The sequence below is a fragment of the Vicia villosa genome, linkage group LG2 (genome assembly GCF_029867415.1).
Source record: "Vicia villosa cultivar HV-30 ecotype Madison, WI linkage group LG2, Vvil1.0, whole genome shotgun sequence".
Lineage (NCBI taxonomy): Eukaryota > Viridiplantae > Streptophyta > Magnoliopsida > Fabales > Fabaceae > Vicia > Vicia villosa.
This window is the reverse complement of record NC_081181.1, coordinates 126,566,260-126,571,677: the sequence shown is the minus strand read 5'-3', so window position 1 is coordinate 126,571,677 and position 5,418 is coordinate 126,566,260. Positions and strand designations below refer to the sequence as shown.

The 5,418-nt window shown below is 32.4% G+C and overlaps 1 pseudogene; it reads left to right on the top strand.

Annotated features, from left to right (window-relative positions):
• The first annotated feature begins 258 nt into the window (after nt 1–258).
• Nucleotides 259–1,996, top strand: LOC131649960 (putative pectate lyase 17; annotated as a pseudogene).
• Nucleotides 1,997–5,418: the final 3,422 nt, after the last annotated feature.

Here is a 5,418-nt window from a genome sequence, read left to right as displayed (position 1 = left end):
AATGGTTTGATTAAACCTTTCAGCTAAACCATTTTGTTGGAGAGTACATGCAGTAGTTTTATGCCTTGCAATATGAAACATAACACAGTAGCTCTCAAAATCCACATTTCAAAATTCAATACCATTGTTGGTCCTCAACCTATTGACCTTTTTGCTAGTTTGATTTTCGACCAAAGTCTTCCAACTTTTGAAATTTCAAAAGTTTCATCCTTAGCTTTCTGAATGAGTACCTATAAAGTTTTGGAATAATCATCAATTATGGGTAGAAAATACCTTGCACCTGAATGTGAAAGACACCTTGCAGGTCCCCAAAGATCAAGATGAATATAATCAAATGATCCATGTGTTCTTTGTTTACCTTTGTTAAACTTCATCCTATAAGATTTACCAAATACACAAGGTTCACAAAACTCCATCTTTTCGACCTTGTCACCACATAGCAGATTTTGTTTCGACAACTCGACTAGACCTATTTCACTGACATGGCCAGGTATCTTGTGTCGTAGCTTAGTCTTCGACATAGGTTTTTTGGACACCACATCTGTTGAACCACTTACAACCCCGACCTTAAGGGTATACAAGTATTTCCTTTTGATGCCTCTCAAGTCTTCCTTCGAACTCTTCATTATCCTTTTGACACCTTGCCCTCCTTTGAAAACATATCCTTTCATGTCAAATTCACCAAGAGAAATCAAATTTCTATTTAGATCAGATACATATTTGACACCAGTCAATAGCTTTTTTGACTCATCATGGAGCTTGAATATTACATATCCAATTCCTACAATTTTGTAGGCTTTGTTGTTTCCTATCACCATTGATCCACCACCTTGATCACAAAATTTCTCAAACACATCTTTGTTTGGATTCATGGGCCAAGTACAACCTGAATCCATGATCCATTCTATGCAAGAATTTCTGCTCGAAACTTCAAGAATATCAAATGATTCAGAATCATCTTGCACAATGGATGTATTACCATTGTCCTTACCCTCCTTCTTATAGTGATAACACCTAATTACAGAAGTATCACCATCATAAGACTTTTGCTTACATTTACCCACCAACATAATCATTCATAGTATTCATATTCATCACTGTAAAGTTCAAGCCCCGGGGGTGGTGATGGGGCCAAATGGAAAGGTAATTTCTTTGGGTCAAGTAGATGGAGATGCAATTAAATTGGTCACTGCTTCAAACATTTGGATTGACCATAATACACTTTATGATTGTGAAGATGGTCTTCTTGATGTCACACGAGGTTCTGTTAATGTGATTGTTTCCAATAATTGGTTTAGAGAACAAGATAAGGTTACGCTTCTTGGACATGATGATGGATATGTGAGAGACTTAAACATGAAGGTCACTGTGGTGGTGTATAATCACTTTGGACCTAATTGTAACCAACGAATGCCAAGGTAATGATTACTTGATTATGACTTTTTTACATGAAACTTTAAAAAATATACAAATGTAAATTTATCAAACAATATTTATTTTTACAATTGGTAAAATAAAATTATAGGATTTGTCATGGATATGCACATGTAGAAAGCAATCTTTACTTGGGTTGGATGCAATATACACTCGGTGGAAGCATGGGGCCTAGCCTAAAAAGTTAAGCTAACCTCTTTATAGCACCAAAAATTAGGAGTAAAGAGGTAATTTAATTTAATAAATTAAATTCAAATATTGGTGTATATAAAATAAAATTATTTCCATTTTACTCAATGTTCTTACACACTTTCACTAAATGTTTTGATAATTATATAATGTGTATAGGTAACATGGAGAAAAAATGGTCGAAGAAATGGAAACAAATGAGAGTTTCATTCAGTAAGGAATGCATTTGAAAATGGAGCCCTCTTTTACAATAATTAAAGGAGGTCGTGTGCCAAAGCCAAACAATAGCAAAGAATAAGGTTTTACAGTTGTTAATGTCAAATATGTTAGATCATCGGGGGCATTTCAATGCACTAGAACCTCTATATGTTAGAACAAAAATTTGAATAGTGATTTTAAAGCAAAATGTGTATCATAAATATGGAATTTAAACCCCAAAAAATTGGTTTATTTTACCCCTACTTTATGTAAACTTTATTGTATCATAAATTTGTATTATTGACTTTTGTAATTTAAACATGCGAGTAAATATATTATTGTTGTTGAACTAAAACCTTATTCGAGGTATCATATAATAGGTTTCCATATTTGTTTCATTTTCTTCAAGTTATTTCACTAAGAAAGGAAGATTTCCCATCACTTGTGGGCTCTTTAACTACTCTCTAGAATGTTAAGTATGATACTTTGGGTGTTTGAGCAATTAAACTTAAAATACATCAAAATGTAAGATAAAGAGAGAACGACATAAGGATAAAACATAATAAATTATCTTGTTTGATTAATTGTGCGTTGAAATTTTTTACAAGTCTAATATTTAAAGGAATATATTAAACCAATTTTCCAAAACAATATGACCTACATAATTTATCATGTCTCGACTATTTATGTGTGTGATGCATGATTTTTATTGCTATTGGGAGTGAGTAGAGCCCCTCATTCAAATTAATTCTTCAATATTATTTTGTTGAACATTTATTCTTATCTACTTGTGTGCATCTGTTTTAGAACATGGTTTCTTGATCTTAGCTTTTTCTAGTTAAGGACATTATAAACATGCAACATGAATAAATTCTCAAATTTGCAAGTCCTAGTGATTTATGATTGATTATAACACTTCCACGAACTTCATAAACCTCATTAGACGAATGCTCCCATGTGTTTCTTTATTTATCGATTGTTTTTTAGATGTGAGATGATACAACATAAAATTTGTTTCATATGTATGATTAATGTTGCCATTGCATCTTAAAATAGAAAACTAGTAATTAGAAACTATGTCTCAGCTTGTGAATTGGTGAAATTCATAAACTTTTGCTGATTTGATTACCTTGTATATTAATCTTGATCTCCTTAAATGTTTGAGCACAAATTATTCCTAATCATTAGAACTACTCTTTACTGAAATAACTTCTATCAACTTTTATCTTTCTTATTCTTATTATATATTTTTCTTTGATCTTCTTGAGTATATGTCATTTTCTCAGCCAATATCGCCTTATTTTCTTTCCATACTTGGAATTGTTTCTTTATTTTTTATGAGCCCTAATTTTTAAGTGACTTATAACTCCCAAAACCAAAACCAACGTGAAGGAAATTTTTATGGGACTCCTTACCTTGTTCTAGATAATATGACTCTTTTCACTATAAGGATGAAGTGACATCAAAGGCTTTTTTTTATTTGAACCCGATGACTCGAAACTTCCATTTTCCTATGACTTGTTCACCTGTAAGGGGAAGTCGAGTGAGTTTAAAACTCATCCTCTCTCAACTTCTAATTAATTGGAGTAGCTTTGTAAGGTGAAAGATGTCAAGCTCAAAAATTGGAATAAATGGGGAGTCCACAAGACAATCATGTTTTTGAAGATAGATATGAATTTCAATATGGAACTTTTATTTTTCATCCTCTCCCAGTGGTGAATAACTTATAACTCTTTTAATTTTCCTTAGGTATATACTTATCTCTATGGCCATTAGAGTAAATGCTCATGCAACTCATAATAATGATATTCTAAGATTAGGAATTCCCTTTTCAAAATCTACCTAAGTCTATTTTGTTTTATATGGAGCTTAACAATGGAAATTCACTTGATGTTACTGATACAAAGCATATTGCTTTCTTATTGTATGGTTTTTATCAGTTTTTTTTGTTTATATTGCTTATGTGGCAGTCAGTCAAGAGTTACAAATATATGTTTCCATATTTCAAGCATAAAGGAACTTCTCTTGGGAGTCCTTATTTTTTCTTCATCGTTACATTCTTTTACATTATTTAGATCGACTAAAGGAAAGGATGGACATAAAAAGCATAAATTGTAATTCCCCTTCCTACGTTCAGGATTACCAAATGACCTCACAAACTAACACGAGTCTTTTTAGCATGCTTTGTACTCAGTCACGCGCTTTATAGGAAACTTCTCAGAAGGTCACTCATCCAAACACTACTCCAAGTCAAGCCTCCTTTACTATGGAGGTTTTATTTGTTGGACTACCGAAAAGAATATACATCTTGTTGGTATAAATAGTATCAATCAATCCTTATAAGTCTTCCTTTAACCACGCGGTCCCTTCTCTGCACATCCTCGAGATCCCTCTCATTCCAATGTGAATTTCGACGACCATTCCCCGTCCTCTTTGACCTCGGGTGTTACATAAATGGTCGTCTTTAGTCCTCGAACATTTAAATAAGTTGTAATTTCCTAAATTTTCATAAATATTCTCATTTTCATCCCTAATGGACAACAGGTGTTATGGAGACAACTAACTTGTTATTCCAATGATGTCAACTTTTCATTATCAGTAGTGAATAAGTTGAATTCTTTGATCCATATGTCAATCAAATGATCATTCAAACTTGTTAAAATTATATGGTGAAAACTTAATTTTTAATACTAGTAAGAAGGAAACGCATCCATAAGCTCACATGTTATCAATAAAAATTGGTCAAGTATTCTGACAACAAGATATGTTATTTGTTTATTGCAACCAAAAAATAAAATAAAAAAACAAAAGCATCATCTGAGTACTACAACCCTCAGTGTGTAGCTCACAAATTTGGTCTTTATCAACATTTAGGATATGATGCAATTTTAGTTTCTAGTCAAATTTCATTTGAAGCAACTAGAGGAGATTAGATTTATTGACTAAACCTAAAGAAAATACAAGCATTCTCTATGGCGCCATTTGTAATAAGGTAAAAAGAGGAGAAAAAAAAGAGAGAATTCTCATTATTGTAGAATTTTGGAGAAACGTGAAAAGAAGATAAAGCTAGGGCAATGAGAGGAGAAGTAGAACAATCATAGAATCGAGGGGAGAATCAATCAAGCTAATATCCTAAGGTAAGGGGGATTATCTTGATTATTATATTTGATTTAAGGGGTTGGTAATTGTAGGTTGGGTTTGTGTTTGGTGTTCTGTGATGATTTGATGTCTATGATGAAACTATGATGATTGATGCTTGGAATGTATTGTTAATATGATATATGATGTTGATGATTGATGGGTAATAAAATGATTTAGAGTCAAATCCACCATTTTTATGGATTTAATGGTCTAGGGTTTAATGAAGATTGTTGGAGGTATGATGAATGTTTGTTATTTGGTGTTTAAGATAATTAATCCATGTTAGAACTATGTTAATAGACCTTAAATCGCAGGAAAATAATGATAAAATTCATTTCTTGCGCAAAAGTTTGGGACTGGTTGGATGAAGGTCGTGCAGGGTTTTCTACAGAAATCGCAAACCCCGCTTAGCGCGCTTTTGAAAATAAAATAAGGGTCAGTTTAGTAGGTAACGCG